Source organism: Podarcis cretensis, assembly GCF_951804945.1.
Source record: "Podarcis cretensis genome assembly, chromosome: 12".
Taxonomy (NCBI): domain Eukaryota; kingdom Metazoa; phylum Chordata; class Lepidosauria; order Squamata; family Lacertidae; genus Podarcis; species Podarcis cretensis.
The window spans coordinates 5,454,143-5,471,196 of NC_137181.1; positions in this window are offsets into that span (position 1 = coordinate 5,454,143).

The following is a 17,054-nucleotide window of genomic DNA, read 5'->3' on the forward strand; positions in this document are numbered from 1 at the left end:
GAGACAATATACAGCCTTGTCGTACTTCTTTCCCAATTTTGAACCAATCAGTTGTTCCATATCCAGTTCTAACTGTAGCTTCTTGTCCCACATAGAGATTTCTCAGGAGACAGATGAGGTGATCAGGCACTCCCATTTCTTTAAGAACTTGCCATAGTTTGCTGTGGTCGACACTGTCAAAGGCTTTTGCATAGTCAATGAAGCAGAAGTAAATGTCTTTCTGGAACTCTCTAGCTTTCTCCATAATCCAGCGCATGTTTGCAATTTGGTCTCTGGTTCCTCAGGTTAAGTACTTAATTCGTTCCGGAGGTCCGTACTTAATCTGAAACTGTTCTTAACCTGAAGCACCACTTTAGCTAATGGGGCCTCCTGTTGCCGCCGTGCCGCCGAAGCATGATTTCTGTTCTTATCCTGAAGCAAATATCTTAACCTGAAGCACTATTTCTAGGTTAGCGCAGTATGTAACCTGAAGCGTATGTAACCTGAGGTACCACTGTAATGTCCTCGTACTGGAGTCCACAGGGCATTTCAGCACCATAGAGAGACCTGCTCCAACAAATGTGGAAAGCAAACAGGGCCTTAGAAAGCTTTTGCCACTCATACTACCTTTCCCAGGCTCCACCCTCTTGTGGGGACCTTAGATCCTAAGAAAATAGAGCCTACTGGATCAGGCCAATGGCTCATTTAGTCCACCATCCTGTTCTCAAGGTGTCCAACCAGTTGCCTTCAAGAAATCCACAATGGCTAGTAGCCTTAAGGAACAAAACCTCTGATCTGATGGTGGACATTCCTCCTGAAAGAGCACCAAAATCTCAAAAGTGGTTGATGGTGGTGGAACAGATTGACAACCAGGAATTAACAAAATAATTAGTTGAATTTAACAAATTATTCTTGCATTGCTGGGGGACGAACTAAATGATGCTTTGGAGCTCTTCCAACTCTACAACTCTGTGATTCTAAGATTTATATATCAGTTAATAATTTGGGGGTGGGGCTCAAATGGTATGGGACTCCAATTCCCATTTGCCCCAGCCACCATGTCAGGGATGATGGGAGCTGTAGTCCAATAAAATCTGGAGAGAACCAGCTTGGGGAAGGCTGATCTATGTAGAACCAAGCGCAGCCTCTGAACCCATTAGCAAAAGTTTTGTTTTCTGAAACTTGACTTTCCGATGATCTTGCATCTATGAATAACTTGTGCCGCAAAGCGACCTCAGTACGTGACCATGAAACCATCTTGCGTATCATAAATCATCTGGAGAAACCTCACCCAACTGCTTGTCATTTCCAGTATCCATCCTGCAGCCCACTGGTAAACTCTCTCTTTTTCTCTCTGCCTCGCCCACAGATACACAAACAGCCCAACTCACCATAACCCAAATCCCAGGAACAATGATTGAGCGTTTACATCATGTCTAGTAGTGCTTCAGGTCACGGGCAAGGAAATGGGCGTTGTGGCTACTCGCTCCCACAAAACGCTGTCTGCATTGGTTATTTCCTTTCTCACTGTGGGCAACTTGGCCATTTTGTTGAGATTGGCACCTTCCAAACAATTCTTAAAAGGGGGGGGGGGGTTTCACGGTTAGGAGAAGGATGCTCCTTTCTGACTTTGGTCAAGTCAATTGCAATAACAACAACAACAACAACAACAACAACAACAACAACAACAACAACAACAATTTATTTGGGACGCGGGTGGCACTGTGGGTTAAACCACAGAGCCTAGGACTTGCCGATCAGAAGGCCGGCAGTTCATTAAGAATTACCACCCCATATCTTTGCTTAATGTGGATTATAAAATTTTGCAGATATTTTGGCTAAAAGACTAAAAAAGGTGTTAGTAGAAGAAATTCATAAAGATCAAATGGGCTTTCTCCCGGGCAGACACTTGTCTGACAATACGAGGAACATAATTAATATTTTAGAGAAATTACAAGTGAATATTAATACTAAAGCAGTTCTGATATTTGTGGACGCGGAGAAAGCCTTCGACAATATTTCTTGGAGTTTCATGAAGAAAAACTTACAAGGGATGGGGGTTGGTCAAGGGTTTGGAAATGGTATAGGTGCAATTTACTCAGAACAAAAGGCTAAATTAATTGTGAATAATGTAGTGACGGAAGAATTTAAGATAGAGAAAAGAACACAACAAGGTTGCCCAATCTCTCCATTGCTTTTTATATCGGTCCTGGAGGTCCTTTTAAACATGATTAGAAGGGACCAATTGGTTAAAGGTATACAAGTCGGAGCTAAACAGTACAAACTGAAAGCATTTGCTGATGATTTGGTATTGACATTACAGGAGCCAGAGTCTAGTACTAAAAGAGTACTGGAACTAATTCAAGAATTTGGTCAGGTAGCGGGTTTTAAGTTGAACAAAATGAAAACTAAGGTGTTAGAGAAAAACCTAACAGTGATTGAGAGAGACAGAAGGAGACAGAAGGAAACAGGATTAACACTGGTTAAGAAAGTGAAATACCTAGGGGTCAATATGACTGCCAAGAATGTGAACTTATTTAAGGATAACTATGAAAAATGTTGGATGGAAGTGAAAAAGGACTTAGAAATATGGTCAAATCTGAAGCTATCATTGCTAGTCCGAATTGCTGCGATAAAAATGAATGTATTGCCTAGGATGCTGTTTTTGTTTCAAACATTGCAAATTCTGGATAAAATGGATTGTTTCAAGAAGTGGCAGAGAGATATTTCTAGATTTGTCTGGCAGCGCAAGAAGCCTCGAATAAAATTTAAGATACTAACTGATGCTAAAGAAAGAGGTGGATTTGCCCTGCCAGATCTTTTTGGTCAAGCCGCTTTTTGCTGGCTGAGAGAATGATTGCTTCTTGAAAACACTGACATGCTGGATCTAGAAGGTTTTAACAACATATTTGGGTGGCATGCATATTTGTGGTATGATAAGGTCAAAGCACATAAAGCGTTTAAAAATCATATTGTCAGAAAAGCACTGTTTAACGTCTGGATAAGATATAAGGACTTGCTCGAAAATAAAACCCCAAGGTGGCTGTCAACAATGGAAGCGAAGGCTCAGAAAAAGCTCAATATGGAGGCCAAATGGCCGAAATATTGGGAAATTCTGGAACAAGAGATAGATTAAAACTACAGAGTTTTGAAAAACTAAAAAATAGAGTGTGGGATTGGCTCCATTATTATCAAATAATGGAGGCATATAATCTGGACAAAAAAATTGGCTTCCAGGTGGAAAAATCAAAATTGGAAATAGAGCTGTTAGATCCCAAAAGTAAGAACTTGTCTAGAATGTATAACTTGCTGTTGAAATGGAACACTCAGGATGAAACGGTGAAATCAGCTATGATTAAATGGGCACAAGATGTTGGACATAATATTATGATGGCTTACTGGGAACAGTTATGGACCACAGGTATGAAATTTACGGCATGTAATGCCTTAAGAGAGAATATAATGAAAATGATTTACAGGTGGTACTTGACACCAGTCAAGCTTGCAAAAATTTACCATTTGCCCGATAATAAATGTTGGAAATGTAAAGAGACTGAAGACACATTCTTTCACCTTTGGTGGACATGCCCAAGGATTAAGACTTTCTGGGAAATGATCTATAATGAAATGAAAAAGGTATTTAAATATACTTTTCTGAAGAAACCAGAGGCCAATTGGTGCCAAAGAAGGATAGAACTTTCTTTATGTATGCTACAACGCAGCAAGAATACTTATTGCAAAGTACTGGAAGACACAAGATCTACCCACCCGGGAAGAATGGCAGATGAAGGTGATGGACTTCATGGAACTGGCGGAAATGACTGGCAGAATCCGAGACCAGGGAGAAGAGTCGGTGGAAGAAGATTGGAAGAAATTTAAAGTTTATTTACAGAAACATTGTATAATTAAGGAATGTTAGAAGGAGGCTGGAATGAAGTTATGTGGCTTTAGCGGAAATATTATAAAGGATTAAGTAAAAATAGATTGTTAATGGATGAAAGGAGGAAAGGTAAAGTTAAGATAAATTATAGGATAAAAATTGGGAAAGATGGAAAGAATTTGCTGAAATAGCTAACCAAACTATAATACAAAAAAAGGGAGGTGCGAGGAGGTCAAGGAAACAAGTAAATGAAAGATAAGTTATGTGAAGGTTCGTTGTGTTTTTAATTGTTTCTATTTTCTGTTTTTCTGTTTTTTATAAATTTTTTTCTATTCTCTTCTTTCTTTATTGTGATGTGTTGTTAAGTTTTTGTTTAACCTGGAATTATCTCTTTCTCTTTTTGTAACATTTAAAACTTTAATAAATATTATTTAAAAAACAACAACAGAAGGTTGGCAGTTCAAATCCCCGCAATGGGGTGAGCTCCCGTTTCTCGGTCCCTGCTCCTGCCAACCTAGCAGTTCGAAAGCATGTCAAAGTGCAAGTAGATAAATAGGTACCGCTCCAGCGGGAAGGCAAACGCTGTTTCTGTGTGCTGCTCTGGTTCGCCAGAAGCAGCTTAGTAATGCTGGCCACATGACCCGGAAGCTGTACGCCGGCTCCCTCGGCCAATAAAGCGAGATGAGCGCCACAACCCCAGAGTCGGCCATGACTGGACCTAATGGTCAGGGGTCCCTTTACCTTCACCTTTCCTCTGATCAGGTGCACCAACTCTATGGGGTCAAGGTGTCTTTGGCCCCCTCCATATCTGTTGGGAAGGATCCACACCCCCTCAATGTTGAGGAGGCCAAGTGCGGTGCGGTTTCAGTGGCCAGCTCCTCCTGAGTGTGGCATGGGATGCGGGTGGCGCTGTGGTCTAAACCACCGAGCCTCTTGGGCTTGCCGATCAGAAGGTCAGTGGTTCGAATCCCCGCGACAGAGTGAGCTCCCGTTGCTTGGTCCCAGCTCCTGCCAACCTAGCAGTTTGAAAGCACACCAGTGCAAGTAGAAAAATAGGTACCGCTGCGGCGGGAAGGTAAATGTCGTTTCCATGCGCTCTGGTTTCCGTCACGGTGTCTTGTTGCGCCAGAAGCGGTTTAGTCAAGCTGGCCACAGGACCCGGAAAGCTGTCTGTGGACAAAGGCCGACCCCCTCAGCCTGAAAGCGAGATGAGCTCTGCAACCCCAGAGTCGCCTTTGACTGAACTTACATAACCATCCAGGGCTCCTTTACTTTTTTTACCTGTACTGACTGGTATAGAATTTGTAAAATATGCAGGGATTTATGATATGTATGTAAAACGAACAATGGAAAGAGAAGCAAAGAAGTCATTGATATATTAAAGATGTAAAAATGAGTATTTTAAATTGTAAAATTTATAAATTATATAAATGAATGAATGAATTTTTTAAAAAAGGACCGCAAAGCACGGAGCTGAAGCAAAATGGGTGAGGGTGGCAGGTTAGCAAGAAAGTTTGGCAAGATCGAAAGAGCCTCCCCTCCTATTTTAAGATGCTGTGTGCATCTTGACATCAGTAGACTCTAGCCTCCTTGCTTTCCGCAGAGCAAAGCGCTGCTAGCTTTGTGTGCATCCAGCCCCATCTAGAGTCACCCCAGCAGTCTGCGGACTTCAGATGTGCGCAAGTCACAGCATCTGAGTGTGGGAAGATGGATTTGGCAGGAGGGAAGACTGAAGAGCTATTTCTAGTCCGTGTTCTTCGAAAGGCCTTTCATTCATCTCCTCTTTGCTCAGCCGCGCTGTTAACAAGGAACACCTGGCTTGGAGAGATCAGGGCGATGCTGCTGCTGCTGCTGCTACTACGCTAAGAACCCGGAGAGATGAGGCCGTTTAAGTTGGCGCTGTGCGGGAAATAAAACTTCGCCGCTGCGCACTTTCTTCCCAATCACCCTCCAGCAACTGATGAGAAAAGAAACGGGATTCAAAAAGGGGAAGAGAGAAAACATTGGTCTAACACTCATGAGCAAGGCGCAGTTTTATTGTGTTTCCCCATCACTAACAGAATGGCAAAATAAATTATTACATTATGTGGAAATGGCTCAACTAACAAGTAGCTTAAGAGGTAACACCAGACAATGATTTTCTCAAAAATGGGAATGTTTACAAAAAAATAACAGCGACATATTATCTAGGGTAGCGTTTGAATGACCCTCGTGTACATAAAATATTAAGAAATAAAGGAAAATTGGTACGCTAGGTTGTAAGAAAGTATATTAAATGTCAGGTAATAATTATAAGTACATTCAAAATCACAAATGTCAACTATATCAGGAAATGATGGGATGTCTATATTTATTTTACTTCAGTTTGTTGTTGTTTAATTTAATTTTATGTACCATTATATGATTTTAGCTTAGCTGATATCTAAGTGGAATTAGAAGGTCAAATTAACATTCTAAGTTAACATAATTTAATAATATATATATATATAGAGAGAGAGAGAGTATGTATGTGTATGCAATGACATTAATGAATTTCAATAAAGATTTTTTTTATCCAATAAAATAAAATAAAATAAAAATAAATTGTTTTCCCATACCCCCCAAGTGTCCAGATTTTTCCAGGGGCAGACCTGGAACTACGAAAGCCATCCCGACTTCTGATTTGACCCCGGAATGTCCCTATTTCCCCTTCCAGTGCTGCTGGCACCGAGCTCAGAGAGGAGAATAAGCTGGAGCTTGTCCCAAGTGGGAGCAGCAAAGGAGCAATTCTTGCCTCTCCATGGCTGTTGTTGTCGGTCTCCTCCCTTGGGCTGCTTGTAGTGGCTATGGGAGAGGAGGAAGAGAGGGTGCCACCACCGAAGCCCAGCCCCACATGTCACACCGGCTCTGATGGGCAGGCAGAAGGCAGGCTCCTTTATAGGTGAAGGGACCCCTGACTATTAGGTCCAGTCGCGGCCGACTCTGGGGTTGCGGTGCTCATCTCACTTTGTTGCCCAAGGGAGCCGGCGTACAGCTTCCAGGTCATGTGACCAGCATGACTAAGCCGCTTCTGGTGAACCAGAGCAGCGCACGGAAATGCTGTTTACCTTCCCACCAGAGTGGTACCTATTTATTTACTTGCACTTCGTGCTTTCGAACTGCTAGGTGGGCAGGAGCAGGGACCGAGCAACGGGAGCTCACCCCGTCGCAGTGATTCAAACCACCGACCTACTGATCGGCAAATCAGAGCACCACCCGTGTCCCTTTTATATTTCCTTAGACCAATCTATAAAAGCTCACTCCGTCGCGGGGATTCGAACCACCGACCTTCTGATAGGCAAGTCCTAGGCTCTGTGGTTTAATCTGCGTCCCTTTAAGTCCCTTTAAGTTCCCTTATATCCCTCTTAAAAGAATAAACACACCATAATCTTGTGTAAAGTACAGCGGTACCTTGGTTTGCGAACAGTCTGGTTTGCATACGTTTTGCATTACAAACATGTCAAACCCGGAAGTGCGTGTCCTGGTTTGCAAACATTTTTTTTTGGATTACAACCCTTCTTTTATTATTATTACGAACAATTTTTTTGGGGGGGGTCCCATGGGTGAAAGCGTGCCTAGGGTTACAACCTGTTTTGGTTTATGAAAGACCTCCAGAATGGATTATGGTTGTAAACCAAGGTACCACTGTATATAAAAGTAGTTTACTCACATTCAGTGCACAGATGGATCCCTGAAGGCAGGCTTAGTTAGAAAATAGATACATGTGAATCTATCCCGTATGGGGATAACCCCAATGTCCTCTGTTGGCTGGAAGCCGACAGATCATCTCTAGCTAAAAGTTGCTCCAACAACAGAGGAAGTCAAAAAGAGGGAGAGTGCTGTGTGCCTTGTCCCTTTTGTTACCTGGGCAGGTAAGGTCACGCCCACCTCTAGGCACATGCAATGGAAGGATGTCCCAGCCAGGAGGAAACAGGAAGTTTTTGACTGGCTGGACCAAACATTCCCCTGCATGTCCACTCTAGGAAAACAAGGAATGTTATACTTGACTGCTACTTATATATCATATCCCACACTTCCTACTATTCCTCTGTTCCCAACCAGGCCATGACAGGTCCTATAGGTCTGAGGTTCTCCATGTTGGAGTGCCAGAATGTCCAGTGTTGACAGCCTGTGATGGCCTGGGACTCAGGCTTGGACTCGGAACCAGAGGAGACTCAGTCCACACCAGACCCTTTGCCTCAGGCGGCAGCTGAACCTAGTCTGGGGCCTGATTCTGAAGAGCCTCAGTCTGCACAGGTTCCCCTGCAACAAGCACCAGCTGGGCCAAGTCAGGGGCCTGAGCCTACCCTGGCTCCAGATGTGGGGATGACCTTGTTGCCTCCAGCTGGGCCATCACTTACAGCTGCTCCACTACCGGTTGGGTCAGGGGAGGCTGAGGCGGCCTCTGGGTCTAGTAACCCACCGATGTCTCCCAAGCTGCAGAGACTGAGGTCTGAGAGAAGGAGAGACCTGAGTACTTGCAGGAGGAGTGCTCGCCTTCGGGCGAGACAGGGAGGTGAGTTGCCGGGGGATCAGGACTGGCCGTTACCCCAACAGAGATAAAAGGCTGTCAGACCCTGTCCCAGGTTATGGGAACAACGTTGCTGTTTGCCAGAACCTGCCTGTCCTTGCCTGGTTTCCTGCCTTGGCCCTGTCGGACTGACTCCTCGCAGAACCCTTGGATTCAGAACAGGACCTGGACCGCGTTGCTTGGGTTACCCCTGAGCCCAGCACACAGCTGACTTTTCTAAGGAGCATTTGACTTCCACATGCAATCCCACATTTATAAAACTGCTTCTCTGCTGCTCCTCATCCCAAGCCCCAGAAATGAGCCAAGGCCCAAAGACTGGACCACATAAAGACTTTATTCCCCCACCAGCGTGATTCCATTTCTCCCCTCGATTCATATTTTCCCCCTCCTCCCTGCCCCCTTAACTCCCTGCCCTCTGCGCCACCCCCGCAAAAGTCTCTGCCAATGTTTTTCCAGACATGGTTGGCCACCGACCAAGAATAACGGCCCTGAAAGGAAGGAATTCTAAAATTATTCTATATGTATATATAACCATCTATTAAAAGGGTAATTTCATAGTATTATTTTTCTACCCCTAGCGAAAAACCATTCAGAGGTGTGACAGAATGGGGGATTTAATATCTCGCTGGAAACAAAATATCCTGTCTTTTTATAGACCGGGGAGCTGCAACACAGCCTGTGGGGCTTTGCTGACGAATACGTATTCTTTAGCTGGCCCAGATGGGATGGGGAGTGTCCTAGCCTGCCTAGGGCATCCACGGGGCATGATGCCTACCCAAACTGGGATGCCTACCATCAACTGGTGGAACGTTCCCATGCTTTATACTGAGTCAAACCATTGGTCCATTTAGCGCCATATTGTCCACACTGACAAGCAGCAGCAACCCATGGTTCTTTCCCAGCCCTGCCAGGAAATGCTAGACACCACAGAAGTACTGTTTTGGGGGGACAGGGGGCGGGCAGGTGTGGAGGACTCCCTGGTCCTGAATGGGGTAACTGTGCCCCTGAAGGACCAGGTGAGCAGCCTGGGAGTCATTTTGGACTCACAGCTGTCCATGGAGGCGCAGGTCAATTCTGTCTCCAGGGCGGCTGTCTACCAGCTCCATCTGGTACGCAGGATGAGATCCCACCTGCCCGTGGACTGTCTCACCAGAGTGGTGCACGCTCTAGCTATCTCCTGCTTGGACTACTGCAATGCGCTCTATGTGGGGCTACCTTTGAAGGTGACCCGGAAACTGCAACTAATCCAGAATGCGGCAGCTAGACTGGTGACTGGGGGCGGCCACCGAGACCATATAACACCGGTCTTGAAAGACCTACACTGGCTCCCAGTACGTTTCTGAGCACAATTCAAAGTGTTGGTGCTGACCTTTAAAGCCCTAAACGGCCTCGGTCCTGTATACCTGAAGGAGTGTTTCCATCCCCATTGTTCAGCCTGGACACTGAGGTCCAGCTCCGAGGGCCTTCTGGTGGTTCCCTCATTGCGAGAAGGGAACCAGACAGAGGGTCTTCTTGGTATTGTTGCCCACCCTGTGGAACACCCCCCCATCAGATGCCAAGGAAATAAGCCGCTATCTTCTCTTTAAAAGACATCTGAAGGCAGCCCTGTTTAGGGAGGTTTTTAATATTTAATGCTGTATTGTTTTTAACACTCATTTGGGAGCTGCCCAAAGTGGCTGGGGAAACTCAGCCAGATGGGTGGGGGTATAAATAATAAATTATTATTATTATTATTATTATTATTATTATTATTATTATTATTAAACTATGCCACAGTCCAGGGCATGTTGAATTTTTCAACTTTCAAATTCCAAAATAATAATAATAATAATTAATAATAATAATAATAATAATAATAATAAAGGTGCTAAAAAGTTGTAACCTGACTTGGGAATTTAGAAGAGATTTTGGTTAAATCAATATAATTCAGCTTTGTTTGGTAAGTAAAACGCATGTAAACTGGCAGAGGTATCATTAAAAAGGATTCCAAGTACTTGCAGTTATACTATATATACTAATATTATTTTATTTACTATTATTATTTAGAATTACCTGTCATTTTCAAGAGAAATTTGTTTGTTTTGTTTTCTGAAAGCAGTTTATGTGTTTCATCATCAAATGTAGATTTACCAAGCTAAATTCTGCCCAGTCACAAAAATAATAGCAGATGTGAATTCCACATGCCCCAAAACATATTTTCATGACCCCTCATTGAAGACATTTTCAAAAATTAAGTTTCATCCCATAAAACAATTGCTACACTCTTCCTCTCAGTTTTTAAGCCACTGGGACCCATTTCTCATAGCTTCCTCGCGCCCTTGGATCTTCTTCTTCTTCTTCCTCTTCCTCTTCACATTCTGCAGTTATTGTGAGATTCACAATCCCAGTCAAACCAACAACTTTTTTTTTTGTGGAAATAATTTTATTGGTTTTACAAAATAAATCTCACATTTAACACATTCAACTTTTAGAATTGAACAAGATTCTTCTGAATCTTAGGACCCCCTCCATGGGTCTTTAGTATATCTAAGTCAACTGCATATTATAATTTCTCCACATTGAAGTTCTCCACAATATCCAAAGTCTCTGTAACATTGCAGGAGTTACTGAAAGCCTGCCAAAGAGCTCAAGTGAGTGTTCCTTTAGATACAGTCTGTATTTGTCCCATTCCCTGTTGAAGTTTTGACGCTCCTGATTTCTGATTTTCCCGGTCAATCTTGCCGTATTTGCATGGTCTAATAATTTCATCTGCCAGTCCGTTTTTGACGGCATCTTCTCCTCTTTCCATCGCTGGGCAAGTAACATCCTTGCAGCTGTACATGAATAGTTTTCTCATATCCTTCGGTATGTCTGCACCTAGAATTCCTAAGAGAAAGGCTTCTGGTCTTTTGACAAATGTTATTTTAAATATTTTCTTTAATTCATTATATATCATTTCCCAGAATTCCTTTATCTTTTTACAGTTCCACCACATGTGATAACAGGTTTTCCTTTTCCTTACATCTCCAACATACATTTGAACTAGTCCTGTACATTTTCACTTACTTAAGAAAGGTAAAGGACCCCTGACACTTAGGTCCAGTCGCGGACGACTCTGGAGTTGCGGCGCTCATCTCGCTTTACTGGCCGAGGGAGCTGGCATTTGTCCACAGTCAGTTTTTCTGGGTCATGTGTCCAGCATGACTAAGCTGCTTCTGGCGAACCAGAGCAGCGCACGGAAACGCTGTTTACCTTCCTGCTGGAGCGGTACCTGTTTATTTACTTGCACTTTGACGTGCTTTCGAACTGCTAGGTTGGCAGGAGTTGGGACCAAGCAACAGGAGCTCACCCTGTTGCGGGGATTCGAACCGCCGACCTTCCAATTGGCAAGCCCTAGGCTCAGTGGTTTATACCTCAGCCCCACCTGCATCCCACTTTCGCTTACTTGTTGTTGTTGTTTAGTCGTTTAGTCGTGTCCGACTCTTCGTGACCCCATGGACCAGAGCACGCCAGGCCCTCCTGTCTTCCACTGCCTCCCGCAGTTTGGTCAGACTCATGTTTGTAGCTTCGAAGACACTATCCAACCATCTCGTCCTCTGTCGTCCCCTTCTCCTTGTGCCCTCCATCTTTCCCAACATCAGGGTCTTTTCCAGGGAGTCTTCTCTTCTCATGAGGTGGCCAAAGTATTGGAGCTTCAGCTTCACGATCTGTCCTTCCAGTGAGCACTCAGGGCTGATTTCCTTAAGAATGGATCGGTTTGTTCTTCTTGCAGTCCATGGGACTCTCAAGAGTCTCCTCCAGCACCATAATTCAAAGGAATCAATTCTTCGGCGATCTGCCTTCTTTATGGTCCAGCTCTCGCTTCCATACATCACTACTGGGAAAACCATAGCTTTTACTATACGGACCTTTTCGCTTACTTAAAGGTAAAGGTAAAGGTAAAGGTACCCCTGCCCGTACGGGCAAGTCTTGACAGACTCTGGGGTTGTGCGCCCATCTCACTCAAGAGGCCGGGGGCCAGCGCTGTCCGGAGACACTTCCGGGTCACGTGGCCAGCGTGACATCGCTGCTCTGGCGAGCCAGAGCCGCACACGGAAACGCCGTTTACCTTCCCGCCAGTAAGCGGTCCCTATTTATCTACTTGCACCCGGGGGTGCTTTCGAACTGCTAGGTTGGCAGGCGCTGGGACCGAGCAGCGGGAGCGCACCCCGCCGCGGGGATTCGAACCGCCGACCTTTCGATCGGCAAGCCCTAGGCGCTGAGGCTTTTACCCACAGCGCCACCCGCTTACTTACTGGGTGTTAAATACCAATGGTATATCATCTTCATGTAGTTTTCTTTCAGCATGTAACACGCTGTAAATTTTAAATCCTTTTCCCATAGTTTTTCCCACAGAGTGTCTGAGGACCGGGATATTCACAGGGAAACCAAAATGTTGTTTACAAAGCTATGGTACTACCAACTGTTAAGTTGTGGGTGGACATATCAGACGACACAGCGATTCTTCAAACAGCTCTTGTTTATTCACAGGCCAGGACAGAACTGAACTGAAGGGCTCAGCCAGCCTGCTTATATAGAGCTCCAGTACAATGTAACTGTAACAATTTTCTAAAACTATCCAATCACTGAACGTCACTTTCGATCCCTTATTTGCATAATTATCTACAGTGTTCCCCTGCTGGCCCAGGGTGAGAACTTCAGTACATAACACCAACCTTACTGTATGCTTTGTGAAACAAAACGTGTCATGGGCTTTGAAGACACTTGAACTCAGGATGTAGGGGAAAATGTGCTAAGAGGAAGGCATGCTTGGCAAACCCTCACTGTGATCAGCTCCCTCCCAGAAACCTATGTCCCCACTGTGGAAGGACATGTGGATCCAGAATTGGCCTCCACAGACACTTACGGACTTATTGTTAAAACTGTGTTTATGGAAAACAATCTTACTTGGCTACGAGTGATTGCCAAAGAAGAAGATATCCAAAATCTCTCACCTATTGAATCATTACAGATTTAACTTCCTCGTCTTTAACTGGTCAAACCAACAAGTTGGTTTGATGCGTTGATGTGGACGTGGTTAGGCAGTTGAATGTGCATGTGTTCTCTGCCTGTTTCCCAGCCATCCTCTCCACATGGCCCACGCTACGCCACTGACAGTGAGCAAGTCAACCATAGAATCATAGAATTGCAGAGCTGGAAGGGACCTGAGGGTCATCTAGTCCAACCCCCTGCCATGCAGGAATTCTGCTCACAGCCATCCCTGGATGAGCTCGAACCACCAACCTCCTGGTTCACAGTCAACTGCATTGAGCCATTAAACCACTCTCCTTTTGTCATTCCCAAGAATTCACTGCAGATTTCCCTAAAACAAATTAAAAGCAAACCCTTATGAAATTCATACAGAACCACAGTCTCCATACGATTATCCAGGCTAGAATATTTGAAATTATGCAGATTCTCCACCAAACACCCATACCTAAAAATAGACCGAGGCGCACTAAAAAGTCAAATTCATTGGCTGTATTTTCTGCAGCAGGTTTCAAAGGGAGGCAGGAAGGTCTAGGGTCAAAGGTAGAATAAATTTGGTGAAAATTATAGAGCCCGCTGCCAAAGTCAGCAACAGTCGAAAGCTAATGCAATCAGATCACCATTAAAACCTTTGCAAGCAATTAACTTTACTGCTGGGCTCCCTAGACATTTCCTTAACTAAATACACATTTGAGACTAATTAGAGAGGCCATCGCTGGGGGGAACGGTATTGATTTGTACAAGGCTGCACTCTGAAGGTCTAGGAATGTGAGCCTGGAACAGTTTGCAAACTCCAAGGCCCTAGGAATAAGAAGATGGCTCACAAGCTGTTGGTCCATTGAGCTCAGTATAGCCAACCCTGGCTGGCAGCAACTGTCCAAGGTCTCACATCCCCTGTCCTGATACCTGAGACAACTCCAAGTGTGGCAACTGCTGTATTTTAGCTCATCAAATAATGTCCAAAAGACGTGATATCTCAGCTGCTGGATTCAAATATCAGCGTGAAATATCGGCTGCTCTCAAATGATGGGCTCTCAAATATGGACAGCAAACATCCTGCGAATATTCTGCAAATGGCTAAATATTGGAGGCTATCCACCAAATAGTCAACAGCAGATGAGAATTTTGAGAGGCCCCTTTTGGAATACATTCGTTTCAGCCTTATATGAACTCCTCTAGGTGTGATCAACCTCAGCCCTGGATATTTTGCATCTGCCAGCACCTCCTATGGTGCCTGCAAAAGGCCTCAGTAAACATCCACAATGCAGCAAGAAACTGTTTGCTCTTCCTGCTCAGTTCCTGTTTGCATTGGCCCAGCCCCCTTAAGCATTCCTTAGGGACACAGTGATCCCCACCTGGCGGTCAAATTCCCGCTGCCTGCATCCGCCTTTAGCAGGTCCAGAAGGACATTTTCCTCCAGAGCTCCAGAGCTCCTTCAAAGTCCCAGTGTGCTGGTCCCGGGGGGTTACCGTGCGGCGTGGTCCGAGTCCAGTCCAAGGTCGAGGGTGTGGTATGGAGGCTGTCTGTCAAGGCTGAAGCGGGGTCCAAGGCAAGGAGTTGGGTGTGGTCAGGAACTCTGGCAGAAGAGCAGGACAGGGTGTCGGCAGAAACAGGCTACCAACAGTGTTGCTCCCGCAATCTGGGACTGGGCTGGCTGGCCTTTATCTCCTCTGAGGCATAGGGCGGCCCCGATCCTCTGGTGACTCGCCTCTCCTGGCCTGGAGGCAACACACCTCCTGCGAGAACTTAGTTCCCTCCGCCTCTCTGCCCTGAACCTCTACAGCTCAGGGGAAGCTGGAGGGTTACCGGACCCAGAGGCAACCTCAGCTTCCCCTGACAGGGCTGAGAGTGGAGCACCTGCAGGCAATGGGTCCTCCATCACCTCTGGAGCCAGAGCAGACTCAGCTGGTGCCTGCACCTGAGGATCCAGCACAGGCTCATGCCCCAGCCCCGGCTCAGCTGGTTCTGGAGGCGGGGACTCCTGTGCAGGCTGGGATTCCTCAGGTTCAGCCTCCGAGTTCAAATCCCAGGCCATCACATAACCTGAGCCTAAGATGGAGGGGCTTATTGCAGTAACATCTCAAGAAGGTCTTGTTTCTCCCATAGCCACTGCTTTGGTTTCCAGCAGAAAGCAAGCATCTCCCTCTCCCTCTCCCTCCCTCTCTCTCTCTCTCTCTCTCTCTCTCTGGCTTCTGCCTGCTCCTAGCTCTCTGAGACACCTCACCTCTCCCTTTCGTCCTCCTAACTTTCGTCCTCCGGCACAGATGAGGGCCCTTCAGGTTCAAGTCCCAGCCCCGGCTCACCTGGTCCTGGAGGCGGGGACTCCTGTGCAGGCTGGGATTCCTCAGGTTCAGCCTCCGAGTTCAAATCCCAGGCCATCACATAACCTGAGCCTAAGATGGAGGGGCTTATTGCAGTAACATCTCAAGAAGGTCTTGCTTCTCCCATAGCCACAGCTTTGGTTTCCAGCAGAAAGCAAGCATCTCTCTCTCCCTCCCTCTCTCTCTCTCTCTCTCTCTCTCTCTCTCTGGCTTCTGCCTGCTCCTAGCTCTCTGAGACACCTCACCTCTCCCTTTCGTCCTCCTAACTTTTGTCCTCCGGCACAGATGAGGGCCCTTCAGGTTCAAGTCCTAGCCCCGGCTCACCTGGTCCTGGAGGCGGGGATTCCTGTGCAGGCTGGGATTCCTCAGGTTCAGCCTCTGAATCAGATTCCCAGGCCATCACACCCAGAAGATAAAATACACAGGGGACATAAGAACACAAGAGGAACCTGCTGATTCTGGCCAATGGGCCATCTAGTCCTGCATCCTGTTCTTAAAGTGGCAGACCAGGTGCCTGTGGAAAATGAGCAAGCAGGATTCAAGCACAAGAATACCTTCTCCTCTGATGGTTTCCTGCAACTGGTCTTCAAAAGCATTGCTGGCTCTGACTGTGGGAGCAGAACAGAGCCGTCATGGCTAGTCGTCATCAATAATCCTCTCCTCCATGAATTTATACAATCCTCTTTTACAATCATCCAAGCTGGCAGCCGTCGCAGAAGCAAATTCCATAATTTAAATATGTGCAGCATGAAGGCTCTGTTTTACTTCAGTCATGATTCATTGAATCATATAATTGAAATTGAAATACTTTGTTGTCACTTGCACAACTTGTATACAGTGAAATTACACAAGCACCCCCCACTCAGCTCTCTTCATCTTAATTCCCTTCGTTTGCTGATGCACACCCACCAAACCCGAAAGTCAGTTGCCCTGTTGTTATCTTTTCATTCAGCAGCCTAACAGCCCATGGATAGAAGCTGTTCTTTACCCTGTCGGTGCGACTAATCATGCGTCTATATCTTCTGCCCGAGGGCAGGAGATCAAGAAAGTGCCGGCCAGGGTGTGACTCATCCCTGAGAATTTTCCTCACTCTCCTGAGGCAATGTTCTTCCGCTATTTCATCCAGCGGATTCACGGGACAGCCCATAATATCTTGTGCTGTATTCACCACTCTCTGTAGGCACTTCCTATCAGATGATGTCAAACCAGCGTCCCACATCATGATGCAGTATGAAAGGACATATTCTATTGTGGACGGGTAGAAGGAGATCATCAAATGTTGATTGACATTGTTCTTCCTCAATACTCTGAGGAGATG